This window comes from Pongo pygmaeus, chromosome X (genome assembly GCF_028885625.2).
Source record: "Pongo pygmaeus isolate AG05252 chromosome X, NHGRI_mPonPyg2-v2.0_pri, whole genome shotgun sequence".
Taxonomy (NCBI): domain Eukaryota; kingdom Metazoa; phylum Chordata; class Mammalia; order Primates; family Hominidae; genus Pongo; species Pongo pygmaeus.
In genome coordinates, this window is record NC_072396.2 from 66,044,219 (window position 1) to 66,061,480 (window position 17,262).

General features: G+C 36.5%; 1 pseudogene; it reads left to right on the plus strand.

The window, feature by feature from the left end:
• Positions 1-4,220: 4,220 nt before the first annotated feature.
• Positions 4,221-5,387, plus strand: LOC129024100 (lupus La protein-like; annotated as a pseudogene).
• The last annotated feature ends 11,875 nt before the right edge of the window (positions 5,388-17,262 follow it).

A 17,262-nucleotide genomic window follows, 5' to 3' on the forward strand; every position in this document is an offset into this window, starting at 1 on the left:
CCTTTTTATCGGCAGATATTCAGTTTTTTACTATAGGCCTCATCATTGTGCTCCCAAATGTCCCTTCACAGATTCTACAAACAGTGTTTCCAACCTACTGAAGCAAAGGAAAAGCTTATATCTGTGAGATGAATTCACACATTGCAAAGCAGTTTCACAGATAGCTTCTTTCTAGTTTTGGTTGGAGTGTATTTGGTTTTTCACTGTAGGCCTCAATAGGTACCCAAATGTCCCTTTGCATATTCTATATTAGAATGTTTCCAACCTGCTCAATCAAAAGAAAGGACTAACTCTGTGAGTTAAGTCCACACTTCTAAAAGCAGTTTCACAGATAGATTGTTTCTAGTTTTAATTGTGGGATATTCAGTTTTTCACTATAGCCTTACGTGGGATCGCAAATGTTATTTTGCAAATGCTACAAAAAGAGTGTTTCCAACTGGTTGAATCACAAGAAAAGTTGAACTCTGTGAGATGAATCCACATGTCACAAAACGTTTTCACACATAGCTTCTTTTTAGCTTTGATCTGAAGATATGTGTTTCTTCACTATAGGCCTCTATGGGCTCCCAAATTTCCCTTCTTAGATTCTACAAAGAGTGTTTCCAACTTGCTGAATCAAAAGAAAGGTTTAGCTTTGTGACATGAATTCACACTTAACAAAACATTTTAACAGATTGTGTCTTTCTAGTTTTTATCAGAAAATTTTGGTTTTCATTATAGGCCTAAACATGCTCCCAAATGTCCCTTCTCATATTATACAAAAAGTGTGTTTCCAGTTTTATAAATCAAAAGAAAGGTTTAACTCTGTGAAATGAAACCAGACATCACAAAGAGGTTTCACAGATAGCTTCTTAATAGTTGTTATTGGAAGATATTCAATTTTTTACTGTAGGCCTCAATGAACTCCCAAATGTCCCTTTGCATATTCTACAAACAGAGTGATTCCAAACTGCTGAATCAAAGAAAGATTTAACTCTATGAGATGAATCCACACATCACAAAATTGTTTCACAGACAGCTTCTTTCTAATTTTTATTCACGAATATTCAGTTTTTCAATGTAGCCCTCAATGACTTCCCAAAAGTCCCTTCGCATATTCTACAAAAAGAGTGTTTCCAACCTACTGAATCAAAAGAAAGTTTTAACTCTGTGAGATCAATCCACAGATAGCAAAATGATTTCAAATGTACCTTCTTTAAAGTTTTTATCAGGGGATATTCAGATTTTCACTATAGGCCTCAATGGGCTCCCAAATGTCCTGTCCCAGATTCTACAAAAAGATTGTTTCCAACCTCTTGAAAAAAAAGACAGGTTCAACTCTGTGAGATGAATCCAACATCACAAAGTGGTTTCACAGATAGCTTCTTTCTGTTTTTTTGTTTGTTTGTTTTTTGTTTTGTTTTGTTTTTTGTGGATAATCAGTATTTCACTATAGGTGTCAATGGACTCCCAAATGTCCCTTGAGATACTACAAGAAGAGTTTTTCCAATCTGCTTAGTAAAAAAAAAAAAAAAAAAAAAAGATTAACCTCAGGGACATGACTCCACACATCACAAAGCAGTAGAACAGATATTTTCTTTCCAGTTTTTTATCAGGGCATATTCGGTTTTTCACTACATACCTCAATGGAATTCCAAATATCCATTCACAGATTCTACAAACTGAGTGTTTGCATCCTGCTGAATCAAAAGAAATGTGTAATTCTGTGACATGAATCCACACATTGAAAGGAGTTTCAGAGACAGCTTCTTACTAGTTTTTATTGGAGGACATTCTGATTTTCACTATAGGCCTCAATGGGATCCCAAATGTCCCTTCACATCTTCAACAAAAAGTGTTTCCAACCTGCTAAATCAAAAGAAAGGTTTACCTCTGTGAGATAAGTCTACACATCACAAAAGCAGTTTCCCAGTTAAATTTTTTTCAGTTTTTTTCAGGGGATGTTCAGTTTTTCATTACAGGCCTCAGTGGTCTTCCAAATCTCTTTTTTCAGTTTCCTGAATCAAAAGACAGGTTTGCCTCTGTGAGATGAATCCAAACATCACAAAGCAGTTTAGCAGATAGCTTGTTTTTGGTTTTTAATGGTGTATGTTAGATTTTTCACTATAGGCCTCAATGGGCTTCAAGTGTCCTTTTTCAGATTCTACAAAAGAGTGTTTCCAACCGTCTGAATCAAAAGACAGTTTTAACTCACTGAAATGAATACACACATTGCAAAGCAGTTTCACAGAGAGCTTCTTTCTAGTTTTTATCGGGGGATATTTGGCTTTTCACTCTAGACCTCAGTAAGCTCCCAAATGGCACTTTAAGAAACAGAGTGTTTCTAACCTGATGAATCAAAAGAAAAATTTAACTCTTTGAGATAAATCCACAAAATGTGAAGCAGTTTCACAGATCCTTTCTTCTAGTTTTTATCGGAAGATATTCAGTTTTTCACTATAGGCCTCAACAGGCTCCCAAATGTAACTTTGCAGATTCTACTAACAGATTCCAAAGTGTAATTCAAAAGAAATGTTTAACTCTGTGAGATAAATCCACACATCACAAAGTGGTTTCACAGATAGCTTCTTTTTAGTTTTTATCAGTGACTATTCCACATTTCACTTTTGGCTTTAATGGGCTCTCTAATGTCCCTTCACAGATTCTACAAACAGAGTGTTTTTGACCTGCTGAAACAAAAGAAAAGCTTAACCCTCTGAGATGAATCCAAACATCACAAATCAGTTTCACAGATAACTTCTTTCTAGTTTTTATCTAGGGATATTCAGTTTTTCACTATAGGCCTCAATGGGCTCCCAAATGTTTCTTCTTATATTCTACAATCAGGGTGTTTCCAACTGCTAAATGAAAATAAAGGTTTAACTCTGTGAGATGAATCTACACATCATAAAGCAGTTTCACAGATAGTTTGTTTCTAGTTTATTTAGAAAGATATACTTTTTTTTTATTATTGGCCTCAATGGGCTCTCAAACGTGCCTTCTTAGATTTTACAAAAAGAGTGTTTCCAACCTGCTGAATCAAAAGCCAGGTATAACTCTGGGAGATGAATCCAAAAGTTGGAAAGCAATTTCACAGATAATTTCTTTCTAGTTTTTATTGGGGGATATTCAGTTTTTCACTGTAGTCCCCAATGGTCTCCAAAATGTCCCTTCTCAAATCCTACAAAAAGAGTGTTTCCAACCTCCTGAATCAAAAAACAGTTTAACTCTGTGAGATGGATCCTCACATCACAAAGCAGTTTCACAGATAGCTTCTTTTTAATTTTTATTTGTAGATATTTGGTATTTTACTATAAGCCTCAATGGACTCCCAAATGTCTCTTCAGAGATTCTACAAACAGAGTGTTTCCAACCTGCTGAATCAAAAGAAAGGTTTAACTCTGTGAGATGAATGCACACAATGCAATGCAGTTTCACAGACACCTTCTTCTAGTTTTTATCAGGGGATATTCTGTTTTTCACTACAGGCCTTATTGGGCTCCCGAATGTAACTTTGCAGATTCTACTAACAAAGAGTTTCCAACCTGCTGAATCAAAAGACACGTTTAACTCTGTGAGATGAATCCAAACGTCACAAAGCAGTTTCACAGATAGCTTCTTTCTAGTTACTATTTGGAGACGTTCGGTTTTTTACCTAGGCCTCAATAGGCTCCCAATTGTTTTATCCCATATTCTACAAACAAGGTGTTTCCAACTACTAAATCAAAAGTAAGGTTTAACTCTGTGAGGTGAATCCACACATTGTGAAGCAGTTTCACAGATAGCTTCTTTCTAGATTTTATTGGGGGACATTTTGTTATTCATTATAGGCCTCAATGGTGTCCCAAGTGTCCATTCACAGATTCCATAAACAGAGTGTTTCCAACCTAATGCATCAAAACAAAGGTTTAACTCTCTGAGCTGAATCCACACTTTGCACAGCAGTTTCACAGATAGCTTCTTTCTAGTTTTTATTCAGGGATATTCTGTTTTTTCCTGTAGTCCTCAAAGGTCTTCCAAATGTCCCTTTTCAGATTCTACAAAAAGAGTATTTCCGATGGTCCCCATCTTCTTGGAGCGCTTTAGGCTGGCCAGCGGCACTGGGAATTGGAGTCATTGGTGTTGCTGTTTGTGAGCCTGTGGCGTTGCTCTGTGGGCCAGAACCTTAAAGATAACCACAAAGGCTGAAAATGGTGATAATTAAAAGATGGCTGTCCTGGAGGCCAAAATCTGTCATCAAAATGAGGTTGAACTGTCTAAAAACAGACTTTAATGTAATTGTGGAAGCATTGAGCAAATCCAAGGCAGAACTCATGGAAATCAGTGAAGATAAAACTAAAATCAGAAGAAAGGTCTCCAAGCAAACCCCTACTTGAAGCGACTGATGAGTATAAAAATTATGTAAAAAACAGATCTGTTTATATTAAAGGCTTCCCAACTGATGCAACTCTTGATGACATAAAAGAATGGTTAGAAGAATAAAGGTCAAGTACTAAATATTCAGATGAGAAGAACATTGCATAAAGCATTTAAGGGATCAATTTTTGTTGTGTTTGATAGCATTGAATCTGCTAAGAAGTTTGTAGAGACCCCTGGCCAGAAGTACAAAGAAACAGACCTGCTAATACTTTTCAAGGATGATTACTTTGCCAAAAAAAAAATGAAGAAAGGAAACAAAATAAAGTGGAAGCTAAATTAAGAGCTAAACAGGAGCAAGAAGCAAAACAAAAGTTAGAAGAAGATGCTGAAATGAAATCTCTTGAAGAAAAGATTGGATGCTTGCTGAAATTTTTGGGTGATTTAGATGATCAGACATGTAGAGAAGATTTACACATACTTTTCTCAAATCATGGTGAAATAAAATGGATAAGTTTCGTCAGAGGAGCAAAAGAGGGCATAATTCTATTTAAAGAAAAAGCCAAGAAAGAATTGGGTAAAGCCAAAGATGCAAATGATGGTAACCTACAATTAAGGAACAAAGAAGTGACTTGGGAAGCACTAGAAGGAGAGGTGGAAAAAGAAGAACTGAAAAAAATAATAGAAGACCAACAAGAATCCCTAAACAAATGGAAGTCAAAAGGTCGTAGATTTAAGGGAAAAGGAAAGGGTAATAAAGCTGTCCAGCCTGGGTCTAGTAAAGGAAAAGTACAGTTTCAGGGCAAGAAAACGAAATTTGCTAGTGATGGTGAACATGATGAAAATGGTGCAACTGGACCTGTGAAAAGAGCAAGAGCAGAAACAGACAAAGAAGAACTGCATCCAAACAACAGAAAACGGAAAATGGTGCTGGAGACCAGTAGTTTGGTAAACCAATTTTTTATTCATTTTAAATAGGTTTTAAACTACTTTTGTTTGTGGGGGCTTTTAAAAGGAAAACTGAATTAGGTCCACTTCAATGTCCACCTGTGAGAAAGGAAAACTTTTTTTTGTTGTTTAACTTGTCTTTTTGTTATGCAAATGAGATTTCTATGAATGTATAGTTCTGTTTGTCTTATTTCAGTTGATTAAAATATCAAAAGGAAGATTCTTCCTTTAAATTGCCTTTGTAATATGAGAATGTACCAATACAAACTAATAAAATATATACTATGTTAAAAAAAAGAGTGTTTCCAACCTCCTGAATCAAAAGACAGGTTTAACTCTGTGAGATGAATCTACACATCACAAAGTGGTTTCACAGGTATGTTCTTTTTAGTTATTATCAGTGGATATTCGGTATTTCACTATAGGCCTCAATGGGCTCCCAAATGACTCTTCAGGTATCCAACAGAGTGTTTCCAATCTGCTTAATCAAAAGACAGGTTTAAATCTGTGAGAGGAATCCACACATTGAAAGTGGTTTCACAGACGGCTTCTTTCCAGTTTCATTGAGACATATATGGTTTTTCACTATAGTCCTCAATGGGCTCCAAATGACTTTTCACAGATTTTATGAAAGAGTGTCTCCAACCTGCTGAATCAAAAGACAGTTTTAACTTGCTGAGATGAATCCACACATCACAAAGCAGTTTCACAGACAGCTTCTTTCTAGGTTTTATCAGGGGATATTCTGTTTTTCACTGTAGGCCTCAATGGGCTCTTAAATGTTGCTTCATGTATTCAACAAACAGAGTGTTTCCAACCTACTGAATCAAAAGAAAGCTTCAACTCTGTGAGATGAATCCAAACAATATGAATACGTTTCACAGATACTTTCTTTTTTATTTTATTTATTTATTTATTTATTTTAATTATACTTTGAGTTCCAGGGTACATGTGCACAACATGCAGGTTTGTTACATATGTATACATGTGCCATGTTGGTGTGCTGCACCCATTAACTCGTCATTTACATTAGGTATATCTCCTAGTGCAATCCCTCCCCCCTGCCCCCACCCCATGACAGGTCCTGGTGTGTGATGTTCCCCACCCTGTGTCCAAATGTTCTCATTGTTGGATTCCTACCTATAAGTGAGAACATGTGGTGTTAGGTTTTCTGTCCTTATGATAGTTTGCTGAGAATGATGGTTTCCAGCTTCATCCAAGTCCCTACAAAGGACATGAACTCATCATTTTTTATGGCTGCACATTATTCCATGGTGTATATGTGCCACATTTTCTTAATCCAGTCTATCATTGATGGACATTTGGGTTGGTTCCAAGTCTTTGCTATTGTGAATAGTGCCACAATAAACATATGCATGCATGTGTCTTTAGAGCAGCATGATTTATAATCCTTTGGGTATATACCCAGTAATGGGATGGCTGGGTCAAATGCTATTTCTAGTTCTAGATCCTTGAGGAATCACCACACTGACTTCCACAGTGGTTGAACTCGTTTACAGTCCCACCAACAGTGTAAAAGTGTTCCTATTTCTCCACATCCTCTCCAGCACCTGTTGTTTCCTGATTTTATAATGGTTGTCATTCTAACTGGTGTGAGATGGTATCTCATTGTGGTTTTGATTTGCATTTCTCTGATGGCCAGTGATGATAAGCATTTTTTCATGTGTCTTTTGGCTGCACAAATGTCTTCTTTTGAGAAGTGTCTGTTCATATCCTTTGCCCACTTTTAGATGGAGTTGTTTGATTTTTTCTTGAAAATTTCTTTAAGTTCTTTGTAGATTCTGGATATTAGCCCTTTGTCAAATGGGTAGATTGCAAAAACTTTCTCCCATTCTGTAGGTTGCTAGTTCACTCTGATGGTAGTTTTTTTTTTTTTTTTCTGTGCAGAAGCTCTTTAGTTAAATTAGATCCCATTTGTCAATTTTGGCTTTTGTTGCCATTGCTTTTGGTATTTTAGTCATGAAGTCCTTGCCCATGCCTATGTCCTGAATGGTGTTGCCTCGGTTTTCTTCTAGGGTTTTTATGATTTTAGGTCTAACATTTAAGTCTTTAATCCATCTTGAATTAATTTTTGTATAAGGTGTAAGAAGGGATCTAGTTTCAGCTTTCTCCATATGGCTAGCCAGTTTTCCCAGCACCATTTATTAAATAGGGAATCCTTTCCCCATTTCTTGTTTTTGTCAGGTTTGTCAAAAATCAGATGGTTGTAGAAGTGTGGTATTATTTCTGAGGACTCTGTTCTGTTCCATTGATCTATATCTCTGTTTTGGTACCAGTACCATGCTGTTTTGGTTACTGTAGCCTTGTAGTAGAGTTTGAAGTCAGGTAGCATGATGCCTCCAGCTTTGTTCTTTTTGCTTAGTATTGTCTTGGCCATGCAGGCTCTTTTTTGGTTCCATATGAGCTTTAAAGTAGTTTTATTTTCCAATTCTGTGAAGAAAGTCATTAGTAGCTTGATGGGGATGGCATTGAATCTATAAATTAACTTGGGTAGTATGGCCTTTTTCACAATATTGATTCTTTCTAACCATGAGCATGGAATGGTCTTCCATTTGTTTGTGTCCTCTTTTATTTCATAGAGCTAGCAGAAGGCAAGAAATAACTAAGATCAGAGCAGAACTGAAGGAGATATAGACACGAAAACCCTTCAAAAAATCAATGAATCCAGGAGATGGTTTTTGAAAAGGTAAGCAAAATTGATAGATCGCTAGCAAGACTAATAAAGAAGGAAAAAGAGAAGAATCAAATAGATGCAATAAAAAATGAGAAAGGGGATATCACCAATAATCCCACAGAGATAAAAACTACCATTGAAGAATACTATAAACACCTCTGTGCAAATAAACTAGAAAATCTAGAAGAAATGGATAAATACCTGGACACATACACCCTCCCAAGACTAAACCAGGAAGAAGTTGAATCCCTGAATAGACCAATAACAGGCTCTGAAATTGAGGCAATAATTAAGAGCCTACCAACCAAAAAAAAGATCCAGGACCAGACAGATTCACAGCTGAATTCTTCCAGAGGTACAAAGAGTAGTTGTTACCTTTCCTTCTGAAAGTATTCCAATTAATAGAAGAAGTGGGAATTCTCCCTAACTCATTTTATGAGGCCAGCATTATCCCGATAGCAAAGCTTGGCAGAGACACAACAGAAAAAGAGAATTTTAGGCCAATACCCCTGATGAGCATCGATGCAAAAATACTGGATAAAATACTGGCAAACTGAATCCAGCAGCACATCAAAATTTTGTCCACCATGATCAATGGGCTTCATCCCTGGGATGCAAGGCTGGTTCAAGATATGCAAATCAATAAACGTAATCCATCATATAAACAGAACCAAAGACAAAAACACACGATTATCTCAATACATACAGATACTTTCTTCTAGTTTTTATCATGGGATATTCGTCTTTTCACTACAGGCTTCAATGGGCTCCCAAATGTAACTTCGCAGATTCTACTAACAGCGTGTTTCCAACCTGCCAAATCAAAAGAAAGGTTTAACTCTGTGAAATGAATCTACACATCACAAAGCTGTTTCCCAGCTAGCTTCTTTTTTATTTTTTATTGGTGGATATTTTATATTTCACTATAGGCTTTTATGGGCTCCCTAATATCCCTTCACAAATTCTACAAATCCAGTGTTTCCAACCTGCTGAATTAAAAGTCAAGTTTAAACCTGTGAGATGAATCCATACATCACAAATGAATTTCACAGATAGCTTCTTTCTAGTTTTCATCTGGGGACATTCAGTTTTTAACTATAGACCTCAATGGGCTCCTAAATATTTCTTCTCATATTCTACAAAGAGGGAGTTTCCAACTGCTAAATCAAAAGAAAGGTTTAACCCTGTGAGATGAATCCACACATCACAAAGTGATTTCACAGATAGCTTCTTTCTAGTTCATATAGAAATATATACAGTTTTTTATTATAGGCCTCAATGGGCTCTCAAATGTCCCTTCACAGATTCCACAGAAAAAGTGTTTTCAACCTGGTGAATCAAAAGTCAAGCTTAACTCTATGAGATGAATCCACATGATGAAAAGCTGTTTCACAGATAACATCTTTCTGTTTTTCATTGGGGGATATTCTGTTTTTCACTGTAGTTCTCAGTGGTCTCCAAAATGTCCTTTCTCAGATTCTACAAAAAGAGTTTTTCCAGCCTCCTGAATCAAAAGACAGTTTCAACTCTGTCAGATGAATCCACACATCACAAAGCAATTTCACAGATATCTTCTTTTTAGATTTTATCCATGGATATTTGGTATTTCACTATAGATCTCAACTGGGCTTTAAATGTCTCTTTAGAGTTTCTACAGACAGAGTGCTTCCAACCTGCTGAATCAAAAGAAATTTTTATGTCTGTGAGATGAATCCACACAATGCAGTGCCATTTCACAGGTACTTTCTTCTAGTTTTTGTTGGGGTATATTTTGTTTTTCACTATAGGCCTCAATGGGCTCCCAAATGTAATTTCACAGATTCTACTAACAGAGTGTTTCCAAACTGCTGAATCAAAAGAAAGGTTTAACTGTGAGACGAAATCACACACCACAATACAGCTTCAGAAATAGCTTCTTTCTATATTTTATTGGGGAATATTTGATTATTCACTGTAGGCCTCCATGGTGTCCCAAATGTCCATTCGCAGATTCCATAAACAGTGTTTTCAACCTGATGAATCAAAACAAAGGTTTAACTCTGTGAGTTGAATCCACACTTTGCAAAGTGGTTTCGCAGTTAGTTTCTCTTTTTTATGTCAGGAGATATACTTTTTTTTAAATTATAAGCCTCAATGGGCTCTCAAATGTCCCTTCACAGATTCTATAAAAAGAGTGTTTCCAACCTGCTGAATCAAAAGTCAAGTTTAACTTTATCGCATGAATCCACAAATTGGAAATCAGTTCCACAGACAGTTTCTTTCTAGTTTTTATCGGAGGATATTTGGTTTTTTACTGTAGACCTCAATTGTCTCCCAAATGCCTCTTCTCAGGTTCAACAAAAAGAGTGTTTCTCACTTCCTGAATCAAATGACAGGTTCAGCTCTTTGAGATAAATCCACACATCATTTAACGGTTTCACAGATAGCTTCTTTTTAGTTTTTATTAGTGGATATTCGATATTTCATTACAGGCCCCAGTCAGCTCCCAAAGGTCTCTTCAGAGATCCTACAGAGTGTTTCCAACCTGCTGAATGAAAAGAAAGGTTTAACTCTGTGAGATGAATCAACATATTGAGAAGCGATTTCACAGATAGTTTCTTCCTAGTTTTTATCAGGGGATATTCGATTTTTCACTATAGGTTTCAAGGGGCCCCCAAATGTTTCTTCAAATATTCTACAGAAAGTGTGTTTCCAACCTGCTGAATCAAAAGAAAGGTTTAACTCTTTGAGATGAATCCACACTTTGCAACAAAGTTTCACAGATAGCTTCTTTAAAGTTTTCATCAGGGGATATTCAGTTTTTCACAGTAGGACTAAATGGGCTCCCAAATGTCCCTTCTCAGATTCTACAAAAAAAAGTGTTCCCAACCTGCTGAATTAAAATAAAGGTTTAACTCTGTGAGATGAATCCACACATTGCATGCAATTTCTGAGATAGCTTCTTTATTGTTTTTATCAGTGGGTATTTTTATTTTACTATAGGCCTCAATGGTATCCCAAATGTCTCTTCACAGATTCTACAAACAGAGTGTTTCCAACCCACTATATCAAAAGAAAGTTTTACCTCTGTGAGATGAATCCACACAATGCAAAGCAGTTTCACAGATAGCTTCATTCTAGTGTTTATCTGGGTATATTCAGTTTTTCATTATAGACCTCAAATGGCCCTAAATGTTTCCTCACATATTCTACAAACAGAGTGTTTCCAACCTGCTGAATCAAAAGACAAGTTTAACTGTGTGAGATGAATCCCCACATCACAAAGTGGTATCACACATAGCTTCTTTCTAGTTTTTATTAGGGCATATTCAGTTTTTCACTTCAGGCCTCAATGGGATTTTAAATGTCAATTCTGTTTCTACAGAGTGTTTCCATCCTGCTGAATCAAAAGAAATGTTTAACTCTGGAAAATGAATCCACACATTCCAAAGTGGTTTCCCAGATAGCTTCTTTCTAGTTTTAATGATGGGATATTCAGTTTTTCCCTATAGTCTTCAATGGTCTCCCAAATGTCCTTTTGTAGATTCTACAAAAAGTGTGTTTCCAACCTGCTAAATCAAAAGAATGTTTAACTCTGGGAGATGAATCCACACATCACAAAGCAGTTTCACAGACAGCTTCTTTCTAGTTTTTATCTGGGGATATTTGATTTTTCACTATAGACCTCAGTGGGCTCCCAAATGTCTCTTCTTAGATTCTGCAAAAAGAGTGTTACCAACTTGCTGAATCACAAGACAGGTTTACCTCCGTGAGATGAATTCACACATCACAAAACATTTAAACAGATAGCATCTTTCCAGTTTTTGTTGGAGGATTTTTTTTTTTTTACTATTGGCCTAAATGTGCTCACCGATGTCTCTTCACAGATTCCTCAAAAAGAGTGTTTCCAACCTTTTAAATCTAAAGAAACTTTTAACTGCATGAAATGAATCCACACATTGCAAGGCAGTTTCACAGATAGCTTCTTTGAGGTTTATATCGGGGACTATTCTGCTTTTTACTATAATCCTCAATGGGCTCCCAAATGTCCTTCACAGATTGCACAAACAAAGAGTATTCAATCTGCTGAATCAAAAGTAAGTTTTAACTCTGTGAGATGAATCCACACATTGCAAAGCAGTTTCAAGGACAGCTTGTTTCTAGTTTTTATCATGGGGTATTCAGTTTTTCACTATAAGCTTCTGTGGGATCCCAAATGTCCCCTCAAAGATTCTATGAAAACAGGGTTTCCAATCTGATGAATCAAAAGAATGGTTTCACTCTGTAAGATGAATCCACACAGGGCAAAGCAGTTTCACTGATAGTTTCTTTCTAGTTTTATTGGGGTATATACAATTTTTCACATAAAGTGGACTCACATATGTTGCTTTTCAGATTCTACAAAAAGAGTTTTTCTAACCTGCTGAATCAAAGGAAGGTTTAATTCTGTGAGAAGAAGCCACACATGACAAAGAATTTTCCCAGATAGCTTCTTTCTAGTTTTATTGGTGGGTATTTTGTTTTCCAATATAAGCCTCAATGGGGTCACAAATGTACCTTCTCAGATCCTACACAAAGTGTTTCCAACCTGCTGAATTAAAGAAAAGGTTTAAGTCTGTGAGATGAATCCACACATCAAAATGCAGCTTCACATATAGCTTCTTTCTAGTTTTTATCTGAGGATATTCGGTTTTTCACTATTGGCCTCAGTGGGCTCCCAAATGTCCCTTCAAAGATTCTACAAACGGAGTTTTTCCAACCTACTGAATCAAAAGAAAAGGTTAACTCTGTGAGATGAATCCACATATCACTAAGAAGTTCCACAGATAGCTTCTTTCTAGTTTTTATCTGGAGATATTTGGTTTTTCACCATCGGCCTCAATTGGCTCCCCAACATCCCTTTGCAGATTCTATAAGAAAAGTGTTTCCAACCTGCTGAATCCAAAGAAAGGTTTAACACTGTGAGATAAATCCATACACCACACCAGTTTCATAGACAGCTCCTTTTTTGTTTTTATCTGGGAATATTCGGTTTTTCACCATAGGCCTGAATGGGCTCCCAAATGTCCCCTTGCAGATTCTACAAAATGATTGTTTCCAATCTCCTGAATCAAATAAAGGTTTAACTCTGTGAGATGAATGCACACCTCACAAAGCTTGTTCACAGGTAGATTCTATCTAGTTTTATTGGGGGATAGTCTGTTTTTCACTGTTGACCTTAATTGGCTTCCAAGTATCCCTTTGCAGATCTTACAAAAAAGTATTTCCAACTTGCTGAATCAAAAGACTGGTTTACCTCTGACATATGGATCCACATATTGCAAAGCAGCTTCCCAGATAGATAGATTATTTCTAGTTTTTATCAGGGGTATTCAGCTTTGCATTTTAGGCTTCACTGGGCTTTCAAATATCTCTTCGCAGTTTCTACAGACACAGTGTTTCCAACCTACTGAACCAAAAGATTTAACTCTGTGAGATGATTCTAAACATTGTAAAGAGGTTTCACAGACAGCTTCTTTCTAGTTTTTATCAGGGGATATACGGTTTTTCACTATGGGCCTCAATGCACCCAAAAATGTCACTTTTCAGATTCTATAAAAAGAGTGTTTCCAAACTGCTGAATCAAAGAACGGTTTAATTATTTGAGATGGATCCAGAAATCACAAAGCAGTTTCAAAGATAGCATTTTTCTAGATTTTTTCAGGAGATGTTCAGTTTTTTACTACAGGCTTCAATGGGCTAGAAAATATCACTTTGCAGATTTTACAAAAATAGAGTTTCATACCTGCAGAATCAAAAGACAGGTTTAATCACACCCAACAAATAATTTTCAGTGAGATGAAATCACACCCAACAAATAATTTTCACAGACAGCTTTTTTTCTACTTTTTATCAAGGGATATTTGGTTTTGAACTATAGGCCTCAATGGGCTCCCAAATATCTCTTCACAGATTCTACAGAGTGTTTCCCACCTGCTTAGTCAAAAGGAAGGTTTAACTCTGTGAGATGAATCTACACATCGAAATGTGGTTTCACATATAGCTTCTTTCTAGTTTTTATCAGGGGATATTTGGGTTTTCACTGTTGACCTCAGTGGTCTCTCAAATGTCCCTTCACAGATTCTACAGAGTGTTTCCAACCTGCTGAATAAAAAAATAAGATTTAAGTCTGTAAGATTAATCCACATATCACAAAGTGGTTTCACAGATAGCTTCTTTCTAGTGTATATCAGGAGATATTATTTTTTTCACTATAGGCCTCAATGGGCTCCCAAATTATCCTTCCCAGATTCTACAAACAGAGTGGTTCCAACCTGCTGAATCAAAAGACAGGTTTAACTCAGTGAGGTGAATCCAAACATCACACAGTGGTTTCACAGTAGCTCCTTTGAAGTTTTTATCAGGGATATTCCATTTTTCTCTGTAGGCCTCATTTGGCTCCCAAATATTTCCTTGCCGATTTTACAAAAAGAGTGTTTTCAACCTGCTGAATCAAAAGATAATTTTAAATCTGTGAGATGAATCCACACATCACAAAGAGGTTACATAGATAGCTTCTTTCTAGTTTTTATCATGGGATATTTGGTTTTTCACTATTGGCTTCTGTGGGATCCCAAACATCTCTTTGCAGATGCTACAAACCATGTGTTTCCAACCTAGTGAATCAAAAGACAGTTTTACCTCTCTGAGATTATTCCAAACATTGCAAAGTGGTTTCACAGATAGCTTCTTTCTAGTTTTTATCAGGGGATATTTGGTTTTTCACTGTAGGCCTCTATGGGCTCCAAAATGTCCCTTCACAGATACTACAAACAAAGTGTTTCCAAACTTCTGAATCAAAATACAGGTATAACTTTGTGAGATGAATCCACACTTCACAAAGTGGTTTCAAAGACACCTTCTTTCTGGTTTTTATCGGGAGATGTTCTGTTTTTCACTGTAGGCCTCAATGGGCTCCTAAATGTCCCTTCATAGATTCTACAAACAAAGTGTTTCCAACCTGCTGAATGAAAAGAAAGGTTTAACTCTGTGAGATGAATGCACACATCAAAAAGCCATTTCACAAAGAGCTTCTTTCTAGTTTTTATCTAGGGATATTCATCTTTCACAGTAGGACTCAATGAGCACTGAAATGTCCCATTGCAGAATACACAAAAAGTGTGTTTCCAACCATCTGAATAAAAAGAAAGTTTTAATTCTGTGAGTTGAAGGCACACATCACCAAGCAGTTTCATAGATAGCTTCTTTCTGGTTTTCATCTGGGGATATTTGGTTTTTCGGTGAAGGTGTCAATGGGCTCCCAAATGCCCATTCACATATTTTACAAAAAGAGTGTTTCCAACCTGCTGAATCAAAGAAAGGTTTAACACTGTGAGATGAGTCCACACATCACAAAGCTGTTTCACAGATGATAGCTTCTTTCTAGTTTGCATCACTGGATATTTTGTTTTTCACTATAGGCCTCAGTGGGCTTCCAAATGTCCTTTTGTAGTTTCTACAAACAGAGGGTTTTCATCCTGCTGAATCAAAAGAAAGGTTTAACTCTGTGAGATGAATCCACATATTGCAAAGTGGTTTCACAGAGACCTTCTTTCTACTTTTTATAGGAGGATATTTGATTTTTCACTGTAGGCCTCAATGACTTCCCAAATGTCCCTTCACAACTTCTACAAAATGAGTGTTTCCAACCTGCTGAATCAAAATACAGGTTCACTTCTGTGAGATGAATCCACAAATTGCAAAGCAATTTCCCAGATAGCTTCTTTCTAGTTTTTATCAAGAGAAATTCAATTTTTCAATATAGGATTCAATGGATTCCCAAATGTCACTTCACAGATTTTACAAAAATAGTGTTTACAAACTGCTGAATCAAAGAAAGGTCTAACTCTTTGAGATGAATCCACACATTAAAAAGCATTTTCAAGGACAGATTATTTCTAGTTTTTATCAGGGGATATTCGACTTTTTTACTATAGGCCTCAATTTGCTCTCAAATGTCCCTTTGCAGATTCTATAAACAGAGTGTTTCCAACCTGCTGAATAAAAAGAAAGGTATAAATTTGTGAGATAAATCCATACCTCACAAGCAGTTTCAGAGATGCCTTCTTTCTAGTTTTTATCAGTGGATATTTGGTTTTTCACTACAACCCAAAATGGGCCCCCAAATGTCCCTATGCAGTTTCTACAGAATGCTTCCATCCTGCTGAATCAAAAGAAAGGTTTAAATCTGTAAGATGAAACCACACATTGCAAAGCAGTTTCATAGTTGGCTTCTTTCTAGCTTTTATCATGGGATATTCAGTTTTTCACTATTGACTTCTGTGGGATTCCAAATGTCTCTTCACAGATTCTACAAACAACGTGTTTCCAACCTGGTGAATAAAAAGACAGGTTTACTTTTGTGAGATGATTCCAAACAACACAAAGTGGTTTCCAGATAGCTTCTTTCTAGTTTTTATCACGGGATATTCGCTTTTTCACTGTAGGCCTCAATGGGCTCCAAAATGTCCCTTCGCAGTTTCTACAAACAAAGTGTTTCCAAACTGCTGAATCAAAAGACGGTTATAACTCTGTGAGATGAATACACACTTCACAAAGAGATTTCAAAGACACCTTCTTTCTGGTTTTTGTTGGGGGATATTCTGCTTTTCACTGTAGGCCTCAATGGGCTCCTAAATGTCCCTTCATAGATTCTACAAACAAAGTGTTTCCAACGTGCTGAATGAAAAGAAAGGTTTAACTCTGTGAGGTGAATGCACACGTTTAAAAGCCATTTCACAAACAGCTTCTTTCTAGTTTTTATCTGGGGATAATCAATTTTTCAGTATAGGCCTCTATAGGATCCCAAATATCCTTTCGCAGATTCTACAAAAAGAATGTCTCCAACCTGATGAATAAAATGTAAGGTTTAACTCTTTGGGATGAATCCATACATCACAAAACGGTTTCACAGATAGCTTCCTTCTAGTTTTTATTAATGGATATTCAGTTTCTCACTATAGGCCTCAATGGGCACGCAAATGTCCCTTCACAGAATCTACAATAAGAGTGTTTCCAACCAGATGAATCAAAAGAAAGATTTAATTTTCTGAGAAGAATGCACACATCACAAAGCAGTTTCACAGATAGATTCTTTCTACTTTTTATCTGGGGATATTCTGTTTTACACTGTAGGCCTCAGTGGTCTCCAAACCATCCCTTCATAGTTTCTACAAAAAGAATGTTTCTAACCTGCTGGAATCAAAAAAAGGTTTAACTCTATGGGATTAATCCACACATTGCAAATCAGTTTCACAGATAGCCTC